At 43.9% G+C, this 26,162-nt stretch overlaps 1 protein-coding gene across 7 annotated transcripts in view; it reads left to right on the top strand.

The window, feature by feature from the left end:
• Positions 1–26,162, top strand: part of FAM168A (family with sequence similarity 168 member A) — a 129,111-nt gene that overhangs the window by 31,209 nt on the left and 71,740 nt on the right. For 4 of the 7 annotated variants that reach the window (XR_015801073.1, XM_088158695.1, XM_088158718.1 and 1 more), the window contains one exon: positions 7,728–7,811. The gene's annotated coding sequence lies outside the window, so the exon portion shown is untranslated. Of the gene's footprint in view, positions 1–7,727; positions 7,812–11,048; positions 11,190–26,162 lie in introns of those variants that run through there. The other 3 variants (XM_088158705.1, XM_088158713.1, XM_088158726.1) reach the window with 2 other exon arrangements.

Below are 26,162 nucleotides of genomic sequence, written 5' to 3'. Positions count from 1 at the left end.
GAGAGGCAAAAGAGGATCTGTCACATGTTACTTAATTCTGATGTGCATTCTGCACTAATTCTGACATGGCCCTTTCCTAGGGAAGCTGCATTTTACATGGAAGAAAGTGATACAGTGAGAAGTTCATGGAATCATGGAATGGCTTGGGTTGGAAGGGACCTTAAAGCTCTTCCAGTTCCAAACCCCTGCCATGGCAGGGACACCTTCCACTATCTCAGGCTGCTCCAAGCCCCAGTGTCCAGCCTGGCCTTGGACACTTCCAGGGATCCAGGGGCAGCCACAGCTGCTCTGGGCACCCTGTGCCAGGGCCTGCCCACCCTCCCAGGGAACAATTCCTTCCCAGTATCCCAACCATCCCTGCCCTCTGGCAGTGGGAATCCATTCCCCCTTGTTGAATAATGTGAGAATTGAAACACTGCCTGTTGTATGAAGGAGAATGGAAAAAGATAGACTTTCAGGAATTGTTTGGAGCTAAGTCTGGGTTTTTTTGTGCAAGTAAAAGGATTCAGCACTGGGAAATAAAACAGAAGAGCGTGTGGAATATGTAGGTGTAGGGTAGGATGGAGGAGGACATGAGGGAGATGTTGGCAGAGAAAAGTGTTTGGAATGAGAATGTGGATTTGTTGGAGCCAGTGGGGAAGTTCAGGAGCACCAGGACACACCAGAACCTTGGGAAATGGCAATGCCGGAAATGAGGAAATCCACACTCTGCAGTGACTCAAGAATTAATAAGGGACCATTCCTGGCCTGCTCGGTGACCTGACCTGGCTGCAGGAACTACATGTGTGGGGTAAGGATTAATGTGCCTCAGGCAAGGGCCGTGCTGGGATTGCAACAGGAAATGATTAAAGTCCTTTGCAAAAGCTGGAGGAAAGCTCGTTATTTTGCTGTAATATTATCAAGAATTTTTATAATCCATGTGCAGTGTTCAGGAAGGTGAAGTAGTTGAGTGTTGGGGGGCTCCCAACTATGATCTCTTTAAAAACTGGGGAATATTACTCTAAATTTTGGCGAGTTTACAACAGCACTGTAATACCTGTCCCTGTGTGGCATAGGGAATTAAGTGAACAAAAATTAAGTCTACAGTGACAGAAATTGCCAATGACTTCTAAAGGAAGGAGAGATTGGGACTGCTTCAAACAACTGCTTAATAAACCCCAGTGAAAGAAATGTTGACTTAACTCATTTTTAATTGCTTTTAAGCTCTTAAGTGACTTTGTTATTGAAAGTAATTAAAGGCCTTGAAAGATTGTGGGGAACTTTGGAAACACGTCTATGGAAAGGCAGTTACTCACCTTAAAATATTTTTTATTGCTACCTAATCTGTCTGAATCGCTCAATTAATTGCTTAATGAAGTGTGGTTCAGTGCAGGGATGCTGCTCAGGTATGGCAGAATGTGTGTGCTTTGGGTATAATGGAAGGCAAAACACCTGATAAATAGTCAGTTGTTGCTTTCAGAAACTTTATGGATAAATAAAAAAAAGACCAATCAGTTTTGTGAAGCCCTTTTTGGACCAGAACTCCTTTTCCCAAGACATACATGAGAACTGGAATGGGTGAATTTTCTAGAGCTGAAAGGTTTCCTTGCAGAATCATGGTTTAAACAATGTTTTCATCAGTGTGGCTGTGTTTTTCAGATAGAAATAACTCAGGGTGGTTTTTCAGATGGAAATAACTCCAGCAGGAAGTGTCTCTGTCAATATAACAATCTCCAAATTGATTTTGTTGTCATGTTTCCATTGGGGATGGTGGAGAAAAGATTTCAATGCTGCCTTGTGTGGCAGCAGTGGAAAAACATCCTGAAGGGATCAAGGGCTGTTCTTAACCTGGAATTCAGGTTGAGAGAGAGGACTGTGCCCCTGTGCCCCCCTCAGGTGAGACCCCACCTGCAGAGCTGCCCCAGCCCTGGGACCAACATCAGCAGGACATGGAGCTGCTGGGGAGAGTCCAGAGGAGGCCCTGGAGCCAGGCTGGGAGAGCTGGGAGTGCTCACCTGGAGAGGAGAAGGCTCCAAGGAGACCCTTTAGGTATTGGAAGGGGCTCTCAGTGCTTATTTTCTGTGCTCTGTTGGCAGTAGGATCTGTCTCCTCAGGCTCTGCTGTTCAGCAATGCATTGAGCTGAATGATTCTGATATTCCAATTATTCTGAGTTTGGAGATTGCAGGAAAACCTTTCTCAAATGATGGCCCGTGTAAATTGAAGTAGATTATTAAACCAGCCTAGAATTTACTGCCCTCTGCTTTTCTAAACACAGTGAAGTGAAAATCAAGAATGAGGGCATTTATCTCCAGTGTGTATTTTTCTGGATTACAAACTTTGGCAGATGTGGTGCAGAGCGATATTTCTTGGCAAACTGGCATGTTTGAAAGACTGGCCTTAGAGAAATGAGTCTCTTTTAAATAGAGCTAAATATAAAAGGAAACCAGCTCTCACTCTGTTTAAGTCTCTCTTATCTGCTGGTAGGAGTTCAGATTAGAGTGTCTGACTTAAATATCTTGAATCCACTCATCCTGCTGCTGCATTGACTCCCAGCTCAGCACCTGAAACCCAGGGCTCGACAGGAGCAGGGAGCCCAGTGCTGATATTTCAGTAGCAGTTGTCCTTTTCCTGCTCTTTGCCTCCCAAAGCAACCCCTCCAGTTTTCCAGGGGATTAGACTCCTTTTTTTTTTTTTTTTTTTTTTTTTTTTTTTTTTTTTTTTTAAATCAGTAACTGTGAGTAAGTAAAAATGCAGATGGGATTTGCTGCTTTCCCTAAGCTCACTCTGCCCTTCTGGCCTTCTGCTGGCATCCTTCAAGTGGGAAAGTTACTCTAAGGATAAAGTAGATGTGATGTCAAAGGGAGGTGTGGTCAGGGGTGTTGTTCAGAATCCTGATGTGTGTCACTTGTCTTTCTTGGGGGCCAAGCCAACAGGATGTTCCTGGAGAAAATGATGCCCAACTTCACCAGTTTAATAGTTTCCTCGCTTTTCTTGCTTCTTGAGTTCTCACTTCCATCCTGCATGTAAAAAACATGAAGGAGGATCTTGCAATATTGAATACTCTGGAGTTTCAAGAACCATCTAATTTTAGAAGCTCACTGCACACCTGGAGATGTTGAGTCATTGTGTGTTGTTCCATGGATTTTTCCTGGAGGGATGTTTTCCCATGGTGGATGTGTGCAGGGTGATGCTGAAGCACGTGGCCCTTTTCACCATCTTCTTTAAAAACTCCTTCCCCTCCAGCCTGGCCAAAGCCATTGCTGGTGATTCCCACCAATTCCAGTTCTCCCAGCAGTTGGCCCAGACGAGTGCAGGAGATGGGTCTTTGGCAGGAGAAAGCTCAGGAGCTGGAAGCAGCCCTGGGAGCCTTTCCCTCCAGGGCCTCATCAGTGTTAGGGGAATCCAAGGGTGAATTCCTGCTTGTGCTGTGCCTCTTGCTCCATGCCACTTCTCCTGCCTGTGTGCTGTACTTCCTAACTCTGGGATGAAGCTGTCCCTGAGAGCTTCCCTCCTCCTGTGTGCCTGTTCCCAGTGCTGGGCTCCCTTGGGCTGTGCTGGTCCAGCTCTCCCAGGTCCATCTGGTGAACCAGATCAGGGAACAGCAAACCCAGGATATTTTTAACCTGGCTCCCTTCCCTAATCCAGTCTCGGTACAGCTCTGGGCCAGTCCTGATGGCACAAAGGCAATTGCCAGTTTTTAAGGAGAGGAAAGACAGGAAGGTGCTTCCAGCCAGGAATGACCCTGTGGTTTCCTGCAATGTTCTCTGCCTTCCAAAATTATTTCTTTCCATGCCTTTATTTCCTGCTAGGTATTTGCACAGATGTTTTCGCTTCCAGTTGCTCCAGGTGGATCTTCAATTTTTAATTTTTTTTTTAATGTGCCCTGAGCAGAATGGAATTCAGATCTGTTCTGGATAATCTGTATGTATTCATTAACATTTTTCCCTATTCTTCCAGAATTTAGGTCCTAAGTGCATTAGGCTCCATGACAAATGTCTCTGGTATCGTCTCTGTGGTGTCTCCTTGCCCATAGCTTAGCACCACAGCCTTCACTATTGCCTTTAAATTCTGTTCCTTTAATTCCATCCCCTGTATGAGTAAAGGTGTCTGAATTAACCTTCACAATAAACCTGCCAGGGTTTTTCCCAATGTCCAAACAGATTCTCATTAATCCCTCTTTTGTAATGCAGGGAAGGGTTGTGTTGGAGTGTTTTGCTTTGAATTTTTTTTTAATAGAGGAAAAGGTCACACTGAGGCTGCTCTCACTGAAAGATTTATTTTTATTTCTAAGACAATGGCTGCATATAATTTTTAATGCTGCACTTTCTGGAGGTTGACTGTTGTCAGTAGTACAGTTAATATTTCCTTCAATTAACAATAATCTTAGATAATGAAATTATTTTCTTTTCATTACAGAGTTATTTGTGACTTCAAAACCCCAAGATGTCTTATAATATATAACTTGCACAAGGGAAAATAATTATTCCAGAGTCAATTCTAGAAGAAGTTTGAGAAAGTTGTTGAAAATGAGCAGTAAAAAAGGTGCACTTTGACTTTTGGGAACTTTTCCCTTTCCATTTTGTGGGGTTTGATTACTCAGAGGGCTAAACCCAAAATGTTGTGGAATAGGATTTAACCCTGCAGAATTTCAAGACATTTGCTGAATATTTTTGTCTTCTTTTGATAAACAGTTGTGGAGTGTATTTTAATGCTACCACTATTTTATCAGAACCCCCTGCAATCTACCAAAGCAAGTGTTTTAATCACCACGTCCTAATTAACTCCATCTATTTTATAATCTGCTTCTAGCACTGGAGTCCACTTTTGTGGAAAGAAGAATCAAAATAATGGATTAAAAGAGAAATATAGAAGAATAATTGTAGTAAGATCATCATTGTAAAACAAAAGAAAACTAAATTTGGGGAATTGGAGGAAGGATAGAATTAAAAATCTTGTTTTGCTGCTTGAAATAGTACATGGAGTTGATGAAGATATTAGGGAATGAGCTTCCCTACTTAGTAGCTGCAGTAATCTTAGGAAATATTAATGGATTTAATTTCTTTACCTGCAGGGGGAAATATCTCCAATCCCCATTCCTGCCAAGGAGGAAGTGGGAAGGGAAGGAGGAATTCTGGGCTGCAGGAACCTGCTTTAGTGTCTTTGCTTAACTTGATAAGAAAGATGGAGAGGGGCTTTATACAGGAGGTTGTAGTGACAGGACACAGGGAATGGTTTCCCACTACCAGAGGGCAGGGTTAGATGGGATACTGGGGAGGAATTGTTGGCTTTGAGAGGGTGAGGACCTGGCACAGGTTGCCCCACAGGCAGGCAGGGCTGTTTTTTCTGTATTCTTGAAGTTTTCCCTGATTTAATCCCAGATCACACTCTTGATGAACAAGGTTGTGCCAACAGGACTTCTCAACGTTGTGCTAGTTCCCTAGATTTTCCAAATCAATACCTTCTCACAAATTCATTTGGTTTTTCTCGTTCTTTAATGAATGTCTTTACACTTCCACTCAAAGACACTGATTGGGACTGATTGTTTTTCTGCAAACACACCCAAATTTGGTCAATCTTGACTGTTCCCTGCTGGATTTTGAGTGGTGGCAGAGGGTAGTGATGTGTGCTGGCAGCTGGACAGCCTCCTCCTCTGCAGCTTATCACAGCTTCTCTCTGCAGCACCAGCATCCACTCACTCTCAACTGAATAATTTTAACTTCTGGTCAGGAAAAAAACAGAAAAGGAGCCAAAAAAAAAAAAATCCAAAAAGGGTTAATCTGCTGAGTGGCAGCACAATGCAAGCAAATATTGATGCTGTTGCAGCTAAAGAAAGATCCATCACCAAGGTTAATGAGAGGTGGGGACTGTTCTTCTCCCTCTCTGTAGCAGCCAGAGCTGAACAAAAGGGGGAATGTTTGGAGAATCCCTTGGATTTTTTTGGAGAAACCAACATTAAGGGTTGTGGCAGTGCTGTCCTCCTGCCAAACCCTGGAAAATCTCCAGAGATTCAGCACCATTGGACACACACTTTTAGTGCTTGTAAGCAAGAGCTACGGACTTCCTTGGTTTATCCAAACATAAGGATGTGAAAGTATTCCAAAATGTGGACTTGGAGCAAACTGGGCTGTCAAAGCAGCTCTGAAATGAAATAATACTGATAAAGGTGTGGGGATTGAGGTGGGAGAGCAGCAGAAGGAGTTGTTGGTGATCCCGTGGTTCATGCTGAGCCTGGTGCAGCAGGCAAGGCTTGCTTTCCCGAAATCCAGGGCGGGTGGATGATGTGAGGGAGGTGGTTTTCTCCCCCATTTGCTTGAGCACTTATTTTCAGCTTCTTTCTTACCACAAAAGGAATAATTTGTTTAATTTTACAAAATGTTACTGAAGCTGTTGGAAGTGGAGCTGCAGCCCACGTCTTCTTAATAAATGAGTGTGTGTATTCCTGGAAGGAAGTTAAAATGGGGCTGTGTTATATTTGGTATCTCCTGAAGCACTGAGGCTACTTGGAGTACAGAATGTGCTCAGAGAGAGACTAATTTGCCACTGCAGAGCTTGATGGGATGAGATTTGTCAAGTCCTTGTCTCTGCTGAAGTTCACTTATGCTTCCCTCTCTCTCCTGAAGATATTTTAGGGTTCTATCTTTGCATTGAAGGGCCATAAAAACAAGTCAAAAAGCCTGAAACCAGAATTAAATTCCAAACAATGACTATGCTTCTTATAATGTGGAAATACAGAAGTCAAGCACCCGTGGAAGCAACAGGTAGAAATGTTTCTGACCCGTTTCCCTGAGTGTGCTCATGCTCCTGCTAGCACCAGTGTTGGGATTACTGGGATATTGGAGCATCAGCAGGGTGGGTTTTGACTTCTCTCCAAGGATGCCATCTCTCATGGCAGGTGGTGGTGGCTTCCTGCAGGAGACAGGAAAAAGAAAGGTTCAATAAAAATGAAGATTTTACTGTTTTCTGTTCATTTACAAATTCATGCTGTTTCATTAGCTGGCTTGAAGGGTCTGCTGGTGTAGTTCTACAGGGAAAGGTGGGATGTACCAGCACTCCCTAAAAAATCCTCAGTTGTTTTACTGGATTCAATGTTTTCTGCCTCCTGCTTTCTCCCCCAGAGTGTTTTTTGAGTGAATGTAAACTAATACAGGATCAGTGGTTAGAAACCATGAAAAAATATTTAATGTAAACCTTTTGGTACTGGGTTGATTAAAATAAACAACTGTTCCGAGGAGCTGGTCCTGCTTTGGGAACAGTAGGGTTTCTGTTCCTCCCTATAATGCATAAAGCATGTGGAGTGCCTTGAGAGCTTTTTTTGGGTGCTGCACTTCATTTTGAGGGATTTCATTTTCAGTTCTCTGAGCTTTTGTGTCAGCTGGGAAGGAAGGATGTAGGAGTAACATGTAAAACTCAGGCTAAAATCTGTTTAGTCCCAAATCCTGACAAATAGCTGGTAAACAAGTATTTAAATGAAAGCTTGGACTTTGTTTTCTCCCTCAGGAAAGCTGGGAAGGCCTTGGTCTTATTGCCAGCTCTGGTGTCCCTTCCCTCTCCCCTTACCCAGTGTCTCCAGCGCTCCTCCTTTTTTTGCCTGCATTTCTTACATGTCCCATTTCTCCTTCTGCTCCAGTGGAGGTGAAGACCACTCTGAGCTGGGGAGAGCTGTGTTTTCTTCGGGCAGGTTTTCCACAGAGCCTCACGGGTGTTTCTCTCTCTCTCTCTCTCTCTCTCTCTGTCCTTGCTGCTGCAGAGCTCTGGAATGCTGTGAAGACTCCCTGCCCAGGCACACTCCTCTCCGGATTATCTCCATCCCAAGGAAGCTCGCATCCAAGAGGTAACACTTTATCCTGTCTTTGTGCCCTTCAATCATAGCACTTGGGTTTAGCTACTCCTCCCAAAACCTTTCCCTGCTCCCTCCAGACAGGAAAGCCTTGGATGCCTTGGGGATTGCAGTTGTTGCTGTTTGATACGGTTTGGATGCTTTTTTCTATTAAATGAACTTTGCTACAGAAGCACTTTACATTTTAAAATGAGAAGTGATTTCTGGGTCAAGAAATGCATAAGCTGAAGCTTCAGCAACACTCTGTGCCTAGTGTATTTTATTGTGTTGATTTGAAAAGTTAATAAACATCAGGTCTTCAGCAGCTTGAGTAAAACACACAGTGCTTATGTGCTGTTCCTATAAAGAATTGTGAGAGGGGTTCTTTTTTTATTGTTTATTAGTCTTAATATCTTCCTAGTAAATAATACTTTTTTGTTTTATATTAAAAAGGAGACTTGTGTTCATTAGCTGGGTCAAAATCCCCAGGTTGGCACAGACACGATTCCTGATATAAACTTCTGTCATTTGCCTGGAGACAGGCAAGTTGTTTTCTAACAGTTTTATTTCTTGGAAGATGAAAGCTGGAAACAATATTTTCAAATACAAACTTTGCAGTGTAATTTAGTTGGAGCAGTTTCTATCTTAACTCCTTATTTTGGTTTATAGCGCCCAACATGATGAGACCTGAGCAGGTCAGGCCCTTTGAGCTTGTACATATAAATATATATATTTATATACACACACACATATATATATTTAAGAGAATATAATATGTTATAACAGTAGGAGAACGTGATCTACAGGAGCTGTGAAAAAGGAACACACCCCCCCCCCCCTCAGGAAATCCCTCTGGAAAATATGCTGGGAAAATGTCCCTGTGTGCCTGCCCTTCAATTTTCCCTTAGGGATTCACACTTCCCTGTTGGGCACAGAAGACACAGGGGAGGCTGAAGTGTCTGTCTGACCCCATCCAGCTGTTCTTGTGCAGGAATATGACTCTGTATGGTTTTTTATATTTTATATGTTTTGCTGTTCACTTAATGACATGAACTTTAAATGTCAGCTGCTCTTGGGTCCGCTGCAAACCTTTGGGCACGCTCTGACCCTTATCCTCACAATAATTTAGCACTCCAGCCCTGCTTTGGGTAAAGCTGCCCTAAATCAATGCCTCCTCTTTGGGTACAGACAAAGTCACCCTAGCTTTGGTGGTATGGGACAGAAAATGCCAAGGATTTCAGAAAAGCTTTTCCTTGCTTGTGCCAGCCTTGAGGCAACAACAGTGATCCCCTATCCATCTCCTGCTTCCCCTTTTTCCCCTCTTCATGCTAGAAAAAAGGATAAATTTTTTTAAAAAGGGACTTTGATGCTGCTCCTATCCCTTTATTTCTGTATGGTTTCCCACATTTGGGCTGTGTGCAGCTTTTTGGGGTCTGAGAAGCAGAAATCCAGGGCTGTGGAAGGAGAGAGGCAAAGCCAAAGGTGGGTTTGATGGGTGGTGAGGTGAGAGAAAGAACACGAAGAAAGACTGGAGCTGGTGGGAGATCCAGAGAACAAGACTGTGTGTCAAGTAGGAATATGTGAAGTGTTGGCTTTGCATAAGAAAGATCCTGCTCCAAGGGGTCCTGGCCCAATCCAGCTCCAGATTAAGAAATTTTAAGCTCAAGAGTGGAAGTGATGGAGCCTGTGGAGACTTGGCTGACCAAGCAAATCAGGGTTGCTCTCTAGGCTGGGATTGCCCTGCTGGGGATCTCCAGCAGCCACTTCAGATATTTGCTTTTGGGTAACTTTATTTTGAGTTGAAGCCCTCCCTGTTATACTCAGTGTTCATTCAGATATGAAAATTTGGAGCAAATTGAGTTAAACTTGAATGTGTGAGTGCCCCATGTCTTAGCTTACTTGGGTTGTTTCCTGCTTGGGAAATACCCCACTGCCCCACAACCTAACTGAAATTCCAGCAATTAAATAGTTAAACACGGTGTGTGTGTAAAATCCATGTGTTTCTATAAATACCTCTCTTATCTCTGTAATGGTTTGGTTTGATGTAAATATTTTTAAATGTGTTTTTACATTAGGCTGGTTTTTATCCAGTGTGTGTGAGTGGAATTTGGAACTGGGCCTGGACTTTATACTTCTGCTCCTCAATGTTTCTGAACTCATGTGGAAAATTGCTGGACTTTAAGTCTCCTGAGCATTTCTGCCAGTTTAGTGGGGTCTTCACTGAGATGGGAATGCACTGGATCCAGAGCTGAAGTGGAGCATTTTGCCAGCAGCCCTTGGACACTTCGATGCTGTTGGGATCATCATTTAGTGAATGTTTCTAGTGCAGGAGAAAATCCTTTGTTCACAGATCTGAAGTTTTCCTGCACTGCCAGCCCTGTTTTGGAGAACAAAATTCCTTTCAGAGAGCATGTGATATGGAACATGATTTCTGTCAAGCCAAGTTATGTGCTGCATCCAGCTCTGGGGCCCCCAACATCAGCAGGATGATGTGGAGTCGCTGGAGAGAGTCCAGAGGAGGCCTCAGAGCTGCTCCCAGGGATGGAGCCCCTCTGCTCTGGAGCCAGGCTGGGGGTGCTCACCTAGAGAAGGGAAGGCTCCAGGGAGAGCTCAGAGCCCCTTCCAGAGCCTAAAGGGGCTCCAGGAGAGCTGGAGAGGAACTGGGGACAAGGCATGGAGGGACAGGACACAGGGAATGGCTTCCCATTGCCAGAGGGCAGGGATGGATGGGATATTGGGAAGAAACTGTGGCAAAAATATTTTAAAAGGGGATTTTTTAGAGGAGTGGATCTGACTCAGAAAAGAATTTTCAAGAGTGTTGCCTAGGATGAAATGCTAGGTCATTCATCTTTATAAATTCATCACCTTCTACAAGGAAGAACTTTGCCTATGTGATATATTACAGGGTATTTAGGTACATCATAGAATCCCCAAATGATTTGGGAGGGACCTTAAAGTTCATCCAGTGCCACCCCTGCCATGGGCAGGGACACCTTCCACTGTCCCAGGTTGCTCCAAGCCCCATCCAACCTGGCCTTGGACACTGCTGGGGATGCAGGGGCAGCCACAGCTGCTCTGGGCAATCTGTGCCAGGGCCTGCCACCCTCACAGGGAAGAATTTCTTCCTAAGATGCAGTGTAAACCTCTCTGTGAGTTTGAGAGAAGGCTTCATTCCCCCTTGTCCTGTCACTCCAGGCCCTTGTAAAGAGTCTCACTCAGCCATGAGGTCACCCCAAAGCTTTTCTTTTCCAGGCTGAACAATCCCAATTGTCTGAGCCTTTCCTCGCAGCAGAGCTGCTCCATCCCTGTGATCAGCTCGGTGCCTTGTGTGGAGCTGCTCCAGGAGCTCAGCAGCAACAGCAGCGTGCTCTGTGCAAGGACTCTGTGGCTGAGGTGAGCTTCTGGGAAACATCCTCCCTGTCCCCTCCACCTTTCCACAGCCTTCCCACAGTGTGCTCCACATTCCTGCCCTCACAAAAGCCGTGCTGGAAAGCAGGGGCCTTTCTCTCAGATGTATAATTCAGGCCCTCTTCCTGGTGTGCCAGCCTTGTTTGTGTTGATGAATGAATGTTCCCTGTGTACAGCCTGCAGATTACTCTGCTCCTGGAGTACAGTCCTGCTCAATGTACCTGGTTCTGATTAAGTGCATTTGAATTTGGGAGTGTGCTTAACGAGCTACACCTTTCACAGACTCTTTTGTTAATTCAGAAAAGCTGCCTGCTCTGATTTATGGCGCCAAAAGGGGTAAACTACCATTAAAAGCATTAATTAGTCTTGGTTGACTGCACAAAGAATAGACTTGGTGTGAGCCAGTTTTTGATTTAGCCCTTTGATTTTTGCCTAAGCTTGTTAGAGGGTCTGTATCTCTGGCTGTCTCATGCTGGATTGCATAATTGGAATTTTGTGTGAAATTCTTAGGCTGAAGGAGCAAGAGCCAATTACAATCAATGAAGTTGTAAAGCAATTGGGCAGAACTTTGCAGATATTTCAGTACAGAAATGTTCGTTTTTAACATGTGGAAGTGATAACTTGGGATTGTCAGATTGGCAGGAATTATATCCTGAGGATTTGCTGTGGGCCCTGGTAAACCTCAGGAAGGAAAATATTCTCCTTTTGCCCGTTGTGCAGTGCTTCTGCTGCCTGTGAATGCCAGAATCCCAGAAGGGCTGGACTTGGAAGGAACACAAAGGTCATCCAGTCCAACCTCACTGCTCCAGCAGGATCCCCAAGAGCAGATAATCCAGGATTGTGCCCACAGTCCTTGAAATTGTGGATTTTGACTGTCCCCAGGGGAGGAGACTCCACACCCCCTCTGGGCAGCCTGTTCCAGTGTGTGGTCACCTCTCAGTAAAGTTCTTCCTCTCATTCAGGTAGAACTTCCTTCATTCCAGTTTCTTCCCATTGCCTCTCATCCTCTTGTACCACCCAGCAGAACCAGGTGGTAGCACTGGTGGTTTTTTTCTTTTCCTCTACATCTTTATCTATTTTCTACAGGGTAATCAGAAACAAACCAAAATCCCCAAAATCTTGGAACATTGTGTTGTATCCTTGGAAATCCTATATTGTACTGATGAGTGTATTTCAGTGTATGGTAGTTCCTGTACTTCCCCTTTCTGGCCATCAACTGTCCACACAAAAATTTGAAAATTAATTGAAATGCAAATTATAGCCTAAGCTGTCTTTCCAATAGACTTTGCATAATTATGCTTGACTGCAAAAAAACCTATTCTATTGCTGTAATTTTGATGATTGCCTCTGGTCTGTTTGAGAATTAAGATTTCCCTCTGTCTGTATAAAGTTCCCATCTCTCTAAGATATTATCACATTAAGTGCTCCATAAAAAGAAGGTTGGATTGAGTTTCCATCCCAGCTTGTCCTTAAGGAGCCAACAGTTGGGTCCTCCAGCTCTGCCTTAATTTCCTGGCAGAACTAGAAGGTTCCTTCTCCCTTGCTTCTTCCTGTATGCCTAGAGAGATGATAGTGGTACCTGTAAGACTTTGGAGTATTGAGCTGGAAATATCCTCTGGATATTCAGGGAGATGGGAACTGCCTTTAAATGCATTTTTAGCAAAAATTGGTTCCTAACAGCAGCACAGATCTGAAATGACAAATATCTTTAGAGGCACAGAGGTATTTAAGAGCTATATTCTCTCCTGCCTTCCCTGAACACATCCAAGTCCTCGGGGCAGTGAGTTTCCAGTGTCTGTCGTGTTTGGCAGATGGATTTTTGGGTAAGAGTGAAAGCCTTTGAGTTTCTGTTTAGTTTTTCACTCTCAGTCAGCACATCCTTGGAGAGAAGTCTATCGTGTTGGAAGCGCTGGAACAGCCAGGAAAGTGTGAGCTCCCCATCTCTTCACAGCCACATCCTGGGCTTGCTTATTCCCAGCTCCCACAAATGTTCCCAGCTTTGTATCTCCAGTATTTATTTTCCTTTCCCATTGAAGGAAGTGGTTCTTTCCAGTATGAGAAGCATTAAATTGACTTAAATGCTTTGTTTGCTAAAGTAGCTCTTTGAAGTGGATCTTTCAAGTTTCTTATGTGATCTTGGATTTGATGAGACACATTTTAACCCAGCAATCTCACAGTGAGGAAGGGAGAAAGGGAGGATGGAAGGAAGGGAAGGAACCTTCTAGTTCTGCCAGTTTTGATCCTAATTCACTCGGTTTTCCCACATCCCTTTTAACACTTGACTGGTGCTGGAGCATCCAGACGTTACGGGGTGATCTGTGGGATCAGCAGGATCTCACTGGTCAGCTTTTCCAAGCATGTCTCTAGCATTAAGTCTCAAACTGGAAAGGTAATCCCCTCAGGAGGCTTGACCTACTCTTCAAATTACTTTCTCCTGCTCTTTTGAGGCTTTGGGTTTTATTCAGATGTTTTTTTCCTCATCATCAAGGCAGCTCGTTTAATTGCTGTGACTGCCAGGCAGAAACCTCACTCTCACTCTTACAGACCTCCTTTTCTTCAGCTCCTTCATAATAAAGTGGTTTTTTGGAACAGGGCCAGCCCTTTAGCCCAAAGTGTCTTCTGGTTTCATCTCAAACAAGGGACAGCACAGCCAGATTGCTTCCCTAATCCCTCTTCCCAAAGACAAAGGTGTCAGCACTGTCTAGACATTGGTGTTCCACGTGCTCATTCAAGGCTGAGGGTTCCCCCTCTCTCCTTTTCATCCCACATCATTGTCCTCAAAGCCTCCTAATCTGCCATTGCTCAGTGGGTGAAACCCCCCATACAATTTGGGATGGATGTGTCCAATTTGGGAGTAGGTGGTCTGTGCCCCTTTGGAGCAGAGTCAGTGAAACAGGATGAGTGAGTTCTTGTTGCTATACAGACCAAGCATGTAAAATCTCTTTTTTCTCCCCATATTCATGCTGTATCCAGTCAGGAGATATTACACAGCAGCTGTTCTTAAACTTTTATATTTCTTTTATGGTTATTTAATGCCTTTCTTTGGTCCACGTTTTGCAGCTTTTCCATGGGGGAGTGGGTCCCTACAAGCTAAAGATTTGGAGTAGGAAAAGTAACAATTTAGCTGGTTTCCTGATCCTTTGAAGTTTTCCTTCTACTGATTGCAGGTTTTGACCTCTTCTTTCTTTGGAAGTGTTCTGCTGGGAAGTTTAGCTAATGGGAGATCATTAGGATCCTGTTTAGCCTTGGATGTGTTCTGGTTGTGTAATGGAGAGGTTAGGTGCAAAATATTGGGAAAACTGAAGACAAATTGATAGCAGAGCAAAATCACAAATTCTTTCTGCCCAAAGTTCTCTCTCCTTTTGGAGTTCCTTACCCACATTTATTGTCCATTTTTTAAAATTGTCCTGTCAGGACACTGTGGCTGATAATTCCTTGGCACTTCAGCATGCTCCTTGTGCCTGGCTGCCACACCTTGGAACAAGGAGAATCATTGTGTTTCGTGTGTTCCATACAGCTGAGTGTGTCATTTCAAGTTAAAATTAAGACATCTTTAATGTCAAGATTGCAAAGTTCAAAAAGCAGAAGGTGGCTGCAAGTCAGTAAGTGCACTTTCAGTTTGTTCTATATTTATGCTAGGCCTTATCAGCAGGATTTCTGTCCAGGATTCTCTCCCTAAAAAGTCATTCATCCAGGAAAGGTGTCTTGGTCTGAGGGTTGTGGTGATTGGGGGATAATTAATTACTTATAACTTGTGAGGCCACCTTGAAGTGAAGTTCCTTGTTTCTTCTCTAGGCTCTTCTCAGAATGTAGCTTGGTCTAGTGGAAGGTGTCCCTGCTCATGGAAGGGGATGAGATGGATCCAATTCAAACTACTCTGGGATTCTATGGAAACAAGCAGCACTCTCTATCTGTGGAACTGCTGTTGCCTTGTCTTTGGGTAGGTCAGGTTTGAAAGGTGTTCCTTCAGCAGAAGTGCCTGGAAAAGAGCTGATTATTCATCAGAAGTTACCAATAAAGAGATTTGCTGTTGTTCCCAGGTACTGCTTTTGGATTATTTTGCCAGCTCATTAAAGGCTTGGATAGGGATTTACAAGCTGATAGCTTTGGTTCCTCTGGTGGACTTGGGCTGGAGCCCCTAAGTATTTTGCATTTAATACTGAAATAATGTGGGATTTCAGAGTGAGAAGCCAATTCTCTTGTTAGTTTAAAAAGGATTAGAGGAAGACAGTTTGCAGACTGGGGACAGTAATTGGGTGTAACTGTGCTGTGTGGGAAAACCACTGCAGCTTATTCATCCTGCCCTCCATTCCCGCTCTTCTTGGGGTGGAACAATGACCCCGGAACGTCACCAGCGCACCCTTGGGCTCCCTTCCCCCAGCTGCCAGAATGCAGGAATGGCAAATTCCCATCCCCACGGTGCTCATGGCCTGCCAGAGCATCTCGCTGCAGTTCAGTTGTGAATCATTGCTTCATTTGTCACGTGCAGCTCCAGCAGGCCGGGCTGGGAGAGCCTTTGGTCGGAATTTGCGGCGCTCTGCCAAGGCGCTGCATTGTTGTGGGAGCCCCTGCACTGACAAAACACATCCTGACTGCACATTATTGCATCCAAGGCATTGCATTCCTGCATGGGAGCTAATTAACAAGCCTAGGAATCTGTTGGGTTTAGCCCTGGGGATTACAGAGTGGGTGTGAGTGTTCCGAACTGTTAATCCATATATTTTACTGTTTGAAAAATTCATTTTCCTGAGGGTTATTTGGCACTGCAAGTGTATCAGCAGGATCTCTGTCATGCAATCAGAATATCTTCTACACAAGAGGAAACATGTGTATTCTTTATCCTCAAACAAAAAGACAGCTTGCTTTACAAGGAAAAAAAAATTTCCTTTCACGACCTTAAAATAATTCATTGGGGAAAAAGAAAGCTTTTTGTTTTATGAAGGCTTTGTGTCTGCAGGATCCCAGCTGAATGAGTGCCATGTAGAAATTGACTGGTGCTAATGTTGATTAAAAAAAAAATCAGAATTGCTTGGACATGGGAGGTTATCAGTCAAACACTGCTTAGAGAAATTGTTGTGATGTGCTGCCTTCAGCACCTCACTGAGGCGTGGGGATGGGCAATAATGTGAGCAGAGTGGGCAGTGAAAGGTCATCACTTTTCTCCTGATAATTTAACTAAATCAGTTTATAGTAGGAAGATCTGTTGGTAAAATAAGAGGAGAAAATTATCCTTACGTTGTCCTTGTTGTCATTGCCCTGCTCCAGGGCTTGCTGCCAGTGCAGGGAGAGCATTGCAGGATTCCCTGTGGCTCTGCCTTCCACTGTGTGTGTTTTTATAGAGTTCCTCCTCCTGTCTGCTCCTTTGATTCTGCTTTTTCCTCAGAAAGCCACACAGAGAGCTGAACCTTCAGTTCTCGTCACCGTTGTCATCTTTTGTGCCATTTTCTTTATCCTTTTCTAGTCCCACCTGTGAAATAGGTGTGGTTTAAAAAAAGAAAAACCCAAATGCCAGGTTTATGATCCGGTTTTTGTGTTGCTCTGCCGTGGCTCACAAATGAGGGTCAGCCTGGGAACAGACACAAATGAGTTTTACTGGCTCTTAAATGTTTTTGCAGACTGATGAATTTGGAGCAGAGGGAATTAAAATGTAAAGATGCATCTGGGAAAAGGTGTCCCACATCTGCTCCGTGGTACCTAGCATGGCACCAGAGGAATGGGGAGGAACTGATGCCCAGGAAGTTCCACCTGGATGTGAGGCAGAACTTCTGCCCTGGGCAGTGCCCACACATGAGCAGATCACCCAGAGAGATTTGGAGTCTTCCTCACTGGGGATATTCCAGAAGCATCTGGACATCTTCCTGTGCCCTGTGCTCTGGGATGGCCCTGCTGGAGCAGGGAGGTGGCACCAGATGAGCCACTGTGGTCCCTTCAGCCTGACCCATCTGGGAATTCTGTGATCTAGAAGATTTCAGAGCTGAGCTCCAGGTGATTTTTTAAGAACCAAACCAGTTTCAAATTTTGTTCTTCCCTCAGATTGTTTTGTTCCAATGATGTCACCTGATCCAAGTAACACACTGAACCACCCTTGGATTTTAGAGAATCCCAGACTGGTTTGGGTTGGAAGGGACATAAAAAAACATCCATTCCCACCCCTGCCATGGGCAGGGACACCTCCCCCTGTCCCAGGCTGCTCCAATCCCCATCCAGCCTGGCCTTGGACACTTGAAGGGATCCAGGGGCAGCCACAGCTTCTCTGAGCACCCTGTGCCAGGGCCTGCCCACCCTCACAGCCAAGAATTCCTTCCCAATATCCCGTTCTAATCCTGCCCTCTGGCAGTGGAAGCCATTCCCTGTGTCCTCTCCCTGTATCCCTTGTGCCAAGTCCTTCTCCAGCTCTCTTGGAGCCCCTTTAGGCACTGGAATTTAACTCAGAAATGCTGTTAATCTTGAAAAAAAAAAAATAAGTGCAGTGTTTAATGTATTTTTTAATGATTTGGAATTCATTTTCATTGCATGGATACAAAGATTACAGCATTCAATCAAGCATTTCAGAAGCTCCATCGTAAGTGATTTTTGGATAGCTGAAAATTGCTTCTAGGGGATCTTTCTAAAACATCAGCCACTGCAATAGGAGCAGGATTTATTTTATTCAGCACACACACATTACCTTGCATCTCTCTGCAGATGATTTCACTCTCTGCACTTTTCTCAGGGCTCTCTGAATCTCCCAACTTAATTATGACTATTATGAATAATTTAATCTCCACAAACATTGCTTTGTCTCTTCTGTCTCTTTCCCAGTTTCAGCTGCAGGTCCCTGTAAAGGCTCTGGGAGCACCTTGCTGTCACACTTTTGGGAGTCTGAAAATCCCACATTTAATCCAGGCTGTTTCCTATTGCTTAACTGCTCCCTAATCCATAACATTCCTTTTTCCTATTGTCCTATAACTTTAATTTTTCAATACTGTCTCGCTGGGGCTTTCATAAGTAGCTTTTTGAGGTAGTTTATTCCCCAGTTCTGGACTCTTTAGCCACAATTGAAGGATTTGGGTAGAGTTATTTTGCTTCCCATGCTGTGTCTGTTTATCTGAGTGAGGGCACTGCTGCATTCCAACCACTTTGCTTCATGGGAAAGGAGACATTGGCTAATTCCATGATAATCCTTAGGACACTTGTTAAAGATAAGGACAGATCTTCTGCTGTTACATTGTGAGAGATTTGAATGTGATAAAGGATTTTCAAACACATCATGGACAGGGTATACCACGTTTTCCTCGACTTTTAAAGTAAACAATATTTGGTTTTATTGACTTTAGTATATGTTTGCTTTCTCTACCTTCATGAAGTTCTCTGGAAATGCCCAATCTTTCCATACTTGGAATAAACATGGAGCAGTTTATTTGCTATTTTTTACTTGCTGCCTTGTTTAAGGTGTTCTGTAGTTTTGTTTAAGCACTTCTTGGTTTGGATTTTGACTCATTTGCTTCCCATTATTTTGTTTTCCACTGAGCATCCTCCTTCCTGCTCTCCTGTTCTCCCATTTTTTGAGGGTTCTCTCACATTCCTCAAGCCGACCACAGGCAGAGTGTGTTGCCTTTCATTTTCCCACCTTTGGACTCTTCTTACATGAAATGATCCATATTTTAAATCCTCCTGTGAACAGATGCAAATTTCTATGTCACCCTACTCATTTTAGAGCACATTGGCTTTTTCCCTGTCCCAAATAAGATTTTATTCTTGGCAGGGAAGAGCTGAAGTGCTGTTTGTTTGCAGAATTTCCGGATGACTGACGGCGTGCTCAGCCCTCGGAGTCCTCACGGTAAACACAGCTCTTGCTATTGGAAAAATACATCAGAAATCCCAAAATAAAGCAGGGAATGTACAGTATTCCCAAGTTAGGAACACCACGTGTGGCTTTTGATGGCAGTTTGTTCGAGATGTAGGAGAAGTGATATCTTTCAGATGCGTTCCAGGGAGAGCCAGAACATCTCTTTTTTTTTTTTTTTTTTTTTCCTTTTCCTACTCATCCGGAAACACTTGGGAATGAGCAATTCCACCTCTTTGTCTTGTTGATGGCTGTTTTCTCCTGGTATAAGGAAATACTTTCCACTTGTGTTAGACCATTATCTCACACGGATGTGGAGCAGATTTCCATTTGCTGTTCTTGGCTGGGAAGGACGTCATGAGAGAAATCTGTGGGAAGCTGGGGAAAGAAAGAGAGAAATTTCAAGTGCCTTAAGCTGCTCGACTGTGTGTTCTGACTTAGCCTGAAAATTCCTCTTTTTTGGGGTGACTGTGGTGAGAATAACTGGGGAAGGCACTGTGCCACTGATGGGGGTGCTGCTGCATTATTATTTTTATTTGGGGCTGGCAAAGCCTCTTGGTGCCAGTCAGATGCTGAACCCCAGGAAGTTGGGATGCCTTTTGTAAGTCTACTGGTGCTCAATCTCTCTCCCAGAGTAATTCCCAGCTCTTTTACCTGTGTTTCAGGAAGCCTTTGAAAAGGGACTTGTCAGGTCAAATTGTCTTTCTTTAATAACTGGAAATCCCCTGGAATTTCTTGGTAAATACCTTGTAGGATATGCTCCTGGTATAGGTACCCAGCAAACTCTGGCCTTGGCATAGCTCAAAAGCCATAAGTAAATATGTTCTTGGAATTACATTTTAAAATTGGTTTTCATCTTTAACTCGTTTTGAAGTTAAAACCTAATTATGAATATTAAATTCAGGTTAAAGAATCCAATTTTCTTCTAGTTCTGCATTAAATGAGCTGCCCGAACTCACCTGGTAGTGACAGGTTGAGAAGGAACATTCTCTGAGGTGGCATCACTAAACTGCAGATCCTAGCCTAAAACTGTATTTTAAGCATTGATTTGCATAAAATGCAGGTCCTGTCTTTCAGAAAAAAAAAAAATTAATTTTAATTACCTCTCCCCCAGCTGGCCCTATGTATGATGAGACTGCAGTGGAAAAGCAGGATTCATGCTTTGGAAAAAGGGGGAGTGTTTGCCAGATTCTCATCTGAATTGTAAAGAGCAGCTTTGGCTTTGCAATGAGCCGTGAGTTCACGGTGCCCTTCTATGGCTGAGTGAATGAAGGATGGATTTGGGCAGTGCTGTCTGTTTTTCTGGCACTTTGTGTGACGTGGGCAAGTGCTGAACACAAAATCCAGTGGAAAATTCCCCCATGTGCTTTGTGTTGCTGGGAGTTCAGGTTGTGCTGGTTAATTTAGAAGGGGACATTGAAACACATGTTGGCAGCACTTAAAAAGGACAGTGTTTACTGGTCATCCCAACTGGTCTCATCCCAGGAAACATCAACTGTTTATCTGCTCAAACCACTGGAACACTTCTGGAATAGAGGAGCCCTTGCAGCTGTCCCAAACTGGCATCTCAGTGAAGCACAAAGAAACTTTACCCTATCCAAGGTGCCTTGGATATGATGTAGAAATCTGAGTGAATTCCAGCAAAGCCATGACAACCACCAGCCCTTTCTCAGACTGTAGCTGATTTCTGGGCCAGGGAACTCCTAAGTGGGGCAGTTGGCTGATTTAGTATGTTTTGGTCTTGTTTTGCTGCTCTGAACTAAGATCACTATGAAGAGAATGAGAATTAATTGTAGCACCATTGGATTAATTGTACATTGGAGTTCCTGCCCTCAGAGTTGCTAAAAGTTTGTCTGGATTAGCTCAGGAGCAGTGCAACAGTCCAGTAGCATCCCTGCGGTCCCAAAGGCCCATATGTGGAAAAACTTTGGGAATTTGAATAAAAAATGAAAAGGAAATAGACACACTCAGCATATAAATACTTTACCCAACGTGCATCTTTTCTGCAGTCATTAAATACCTTCCAACACAAATTTGTGGATGATTCTGTGATCCTGATAGTGAGGAATGGTCAACTCTGCTGTTAATCACAAAAATCTGATGGAAGCTGAATTGGTGCAATGTGACTGATCATCTTAGACTCTGCTGCCTGAAAAGCTTCATCCCTTTATTCCAAGGTTCCTGAAAGCAGTTGCTCTCCTGGAGCCCCTTTAGGCCCTGGAAGAGGCTCTGAGCTCTCCCTGGATCCTTCTCCTCTCCAGGTGAGCACCCCCAGCTCTCCCAGCCTGGCTTCAGCCTTTGGAGCATCTCTGTGGTCTCTTCCTATCATTTTTGAATAGCAGATCTCTGTGATTTCTTTTGAGATTTGCTTTAAGTTTATGGATATTTTTAATGTGGTTCCAATGCTGTGAACAGGAACTTCTAACTTGCTAATCTGTGAATTTGCATTGGTTGTTGACAGAGGTGTAAAAAGGAAAGTAAATCACACTTATCCTAATGGAGAATGGATTCTGACCAGATACTGGGAAAAAATTCTTCCCTGTGAGAGTGGTGAGGCCCTGGCACAGGTTGCCCAGAGAAACTGTGGCTGTCCCTGGATCCCTGGAAGTGTCCAAGGCCAGGCTGGATTGGGTTTGGAGCAACTTGGGCTAGTGGAAGGTGTCCCTATGACAGGGAGTGGCACTGGATGAACTTTAAGTCCCTTCCCAAAACTAATCTGGGATTCTGTATCATTCCTTGTCCTTTTGCTGTATCCAAACCTGGCAATGTCTTTGTAACATCTTTGGGTGAAATACCTGTTCTTGGTATGGTCCTGCTGATCCAGCCAGCCAAAAGTTATGGAAGACTAGAGCTGGAAAAATGATTCCTTGTTCTGCAAGTTCAGGGATCCATAATGATTCATCTTCAGGCTGTTTGCAGCTGAGGGAGCAGAGCAAAACCCGGCAGTTGCTGATGGTGAGGGGGGGGAGCTGCCAAGGCACAGGCAGTGAGTGGCATTCCCTGGATTCCCTGGCTAGAAGGCTTTCCTCAGCCTCCCTGCTGAAGAGAGAGAAAGCTTTTAGATGCTTGAAGGGCCTGTTCAGTGCATCTCTCCCGACTTCCTCTCAGCCAGACCTGGGACTTTGTGTATAATGTCACCTTCAGGTCTGTGGCTTCCTGTTAAACCAGTGCTTGTGCTTCACAGAGATCCATATTCCTGATTTGTTGAATAGGTAAAGGAGTCATGAGATAGTTTAGAAATCTGGACAAATTTAATTCTATGGAGCAGCTTTGGATTAACCTGGAACCTCAGTTAGTTGATGTCTTTGGATTGATTGGTGATGGCTCTGTCAGGAATACACAGACCCATATATTAAGTCTCTAGCTTATATCAGGAACGTGTAGGATTATATGGGATATGGACCAGCAGATCACTTCATTAACCCAGTCAAAAAAAAAAAAAATCAAAATCCTGGTCAGGAGGGAGCCAAACCACCGCAGCTGCAGCCCAGCTTCCAGCCCTCTCCTGGGGAGTGGGATGTGGGCACAGACATCAGGTTACACCAACCCAGAGCAGGGTAAGATGTGATGCTGAGAAAGAAGCCATGTGCAGCTGTAATTAACAGCCACTCAGCTGAGTGATTTGCCCAGGCTGTGTAGGATCCAAAGCAGGATGTGTGAACACCCAGTGAAGCAGCTTTGCAGGAAATGATCCGAGGTCGTGGGCAGAAGCTGCTGGAGCAGCTGTGAGCCTCTTTTTTTTTTGGGAATGTTGAGAGTTCCCAAACCTTTCCAGGGCTGCACATACTCACTGTTCTCATCACCCCTGGGAAAGTAAACCCCGGAGTTCCTGCTGCTCATCTGAAGCCCTACTTTGTTTTTTGAGCAAACACTGCACAGCCTTAAAAAGCCCCACAGAACAGGATGCTTTTTCTTTCCTGGTGAAAGCAAGTGTTAAAGACTGGATTACAAGATGGGAAATGGAGTTGTATTTTTGTGTGGCTCTTTTGTAATTGCAGGATTATGTTTAACAAAGATCCTCTTCAGCTACACCAGTATTTCATTCCCTTTGGATGCTGGTGACCCCAGGGCTTTCCTTACCACTCTGAGATGGAGTTTTTCACTCTATATTCAAGATGGAATTTCCTTTTTCTGCTTCTTAGTATTTTGTTAACCTATTTTAGGAATGATTTCTCTGGATTTATACCAAATATAGCAGCCATGACTCAGCCTCTGATCCTTCTTTTGGACTCAGAGATGCACTTGCTGCTTTTGCATTCCCTCTGCCTCTGTAATTTCCCTCTAAGTTTCTGATACAGTCTCCCTGCATTCCTCCAGGAGCTTCCTTCAGTTCACACGGCTTTCCTATTGATCTCAGGATTTTCAAGATTGTCACAATATTTTATAAATGGGCAGCAGAAGAATTCAGCACAGGAGATAGGAAAAGGATGGAATAGTTTTAAACTGAAGAAGGGTGAATTTAAATTAGATATTGTGAAGGAATTCCTGCCTGTGAGGGCGGGAAGCCCTGGCACAGGGTGCCCAGAGAAGCTGTGGCTGCCCCTGGATCCCTGGGAGTGTTCCAGGACAGGTTGGACAGGGTTTGGAGTAACCTGGGATAGTGGAAGGTGCCTCTGCACGAGAAGCTTGTAAGTGATGCCAGCTCCAAATTCCAAGGTGGTTCAGGGGCTGATGAGGGCTTTTTTGAGTGCCCTCTTAATTGCTGGTAATTGGCAGCACAGCCTGAGCAGTTCTGTCTCATGTTCAGTTCTCTGTTTCCCTGCTCTAATGTCTGCAGAAGATTTTCAGGATCAGATGGCAGCAGTGAATTGCAAATCAGGAGGATTAGCATTTGTATCAAATATGCTCCAGCAGAAGGAGATTACAAGTCCTGGGTCAGCAAGAGCTCAGGAGTTTGTAGCTATGGAGCTGCTGCTGTGGTGGGGATAGGAATTCTGCTCTGTTCCTTCTACAAGGCTGCCTTGATAGAGCACAGAATCATGGAATATCCTGAGCTGGAAAGAACCCATGAGCATCAAAATCCAACTTCTGGCCCTGCACAGACACCCCAACAATCCCACCCTGTGCATCCCTGAGAGCAGTGTCCAAACACTCCTGGAGCTCTGGCAGCCTCGGGCCATGTCCATTCCCTGGGGAGCCTGGGCATTGCTCCATCTGGGTGAAGAACCTTTTGCTAATAATAATATTTTGCTTGTGCCAAGATGTTGTGTTCTCCTGTGAAAATGCAGAATGAAATCCTTCCCAAATGGTGTTCCTGTCCTTCAGTATCAGAGCTCCCTTTGTCTTTCCAGCCAGTGGACAGGTATTTTACATCACATAAAAGACCAGGAGACGTGCAGGCACACATTTCATGTTTTTAGAGCTGCTTTTAATGTTGGCTGAGCTGAACAAAGGAGGGATGTGAGAATATCAGCATCAGCTTCACCTCAGCTCATCCACACCTGCAGGCTCGTGTTCATTTAAAAATCAAGAGCGGGAGCAGGGGAACCCTGGGCTTCCTCTGCCAAGGGCTTAAACACCCATAGATGAACTGCTGCCTGTGGCAAACAGGCTGCCTGAGGGGGAAATTAAAAGTGCCACCCAAAAAGCCTTTGTAATTACATTTCCATAGCCCTCAGCCACACTGGGAGGACAAATCTGACACTGTTGTGCTGATACTGAAATCTGGGCACAGCTGGGTTTTAATTTCCAGAGAAATGCATCTTTCTCTCCTTGGTTAGTCTATCTTCTATCTTCCTTTGGAATTGCACTAGAGGTGTTTTTCACATTGAGGGATGGTGGTAGGATAGCACAGCCCCAGTAATGCCAGTGAGACACCTGTGCCCTGGGAAATTTATGTGGAAATACTTTATGGCGTGTCATTCACTGTGCTTTGATTCTAAATACAGGCACCATTCTGTTTAAATTCACATAGGTAAAGAAATGAAAATATAAAATACATACTACAAAAGTGATTAAAGGCTTATTATTAATTGAAAAGGAATAACCAGATCATTTTATAGTTATTGAAAGAAGTCAATTTGGGAAAAACATCTAGAGAAGGGGGCACCTTGGAGAAGTGTCTTGCTGTGTAACATTTGTTCTTTCTGAAGTGTGTATTCCCAGGCTCTCCAGATCATAGAGGTCGTGGCTAGTCTCACAGTTTGCCCTCCTTTTCTTTCTCTCAAGGACATTTTTTTTGCTCCTGTTGCCTGGCAATTCCTGTGAAAATTGCCCAGGCCCTGCCCTGTGCTTTCCCTGTGTTCCCTGTGGTGGTCACATTGTCCAACATCTTAGGACTGCACTTCCAGAGGATGCACATCCAGTCTGATTTCTCTCTTAGCCATAGCATGTGCTGCATACTGGGCTGCTTATTATATATTTAATTCCTTCTAGATCCCCTTTTAGTTCTTCCTTGCTGTTGGAATCATCTCTTAAAGCTGAATTAATCATTGAACAGAAAACAGAAACTCAGTTGCTGTTGTTCATTAAGGAAATAAAAACCATGCCACCAGTATTTCACAAAATATCTTTGGGAGTACTGAGTTTATTTTCCAGGCATGGAAAAAAAACTTGGGAATTCATTAAAAAATAGAGCAAATCTTACCAAAATTAGTCCTTACAAGACTGGGAGTTTTATCACAGTTATTATAAATTTGGGCATTGTCAGAGGACAGAGAAATCTGCAGAAAGGAAATCTGTCTCTTGAGTAGGTGATGTGCACCTGTTGTATGATTGATAGAGTTCATTTAAGATGAAAATTGAATTGTTAGGGAGAAATGATGGCAGAAAAAAAGCCTTATTATGTACAGAGATGAGGCTTATCAGCATGAAAAGAAATGTGTCACAAATTGGTTGCAAATCAAAGGCCTGATTTTTTTTTTCTTCTTTTTCAAAAAAGGCACAAATAAGGGTGTGCACTGTAAATCATGGAATTGCCGTGTAATGTGTGCTGGGATCTTTTGTGCAATATAAAAAGGCTTTTTCTCTGTAGAGTTTATAATATGAAGCTGTGAGGCTACAGACAATTGTGTGTGCTTAAACCAGGTGGGTTTATTCTGGCTACACCTGAATGTGTTATAAAATCAACACTGAATTCTAAGAATAATTAAATTATCAGTCATAGGTACAGTCATGGAATTGTTCAACTTGGA

Source organism: Sturnus vulgaris, chromosome 2, assembly GCF_052056855.1.
Source record: "Sturnus vulgaris isolate bStuVul1 chromosome 2, bStuVul1.hap1, whole genome shotgun sequence".
In the NCBI taxonomy this organism is placed as follows: Eukaryota; Metazoa; Chordata; class Aves; order Passeriformes; family Sturnidae; genus Sturnus; species Sturnus vulgaris.
This window is presented reverse-complemented; position numbering and strand designations above follow the sequence as displayed.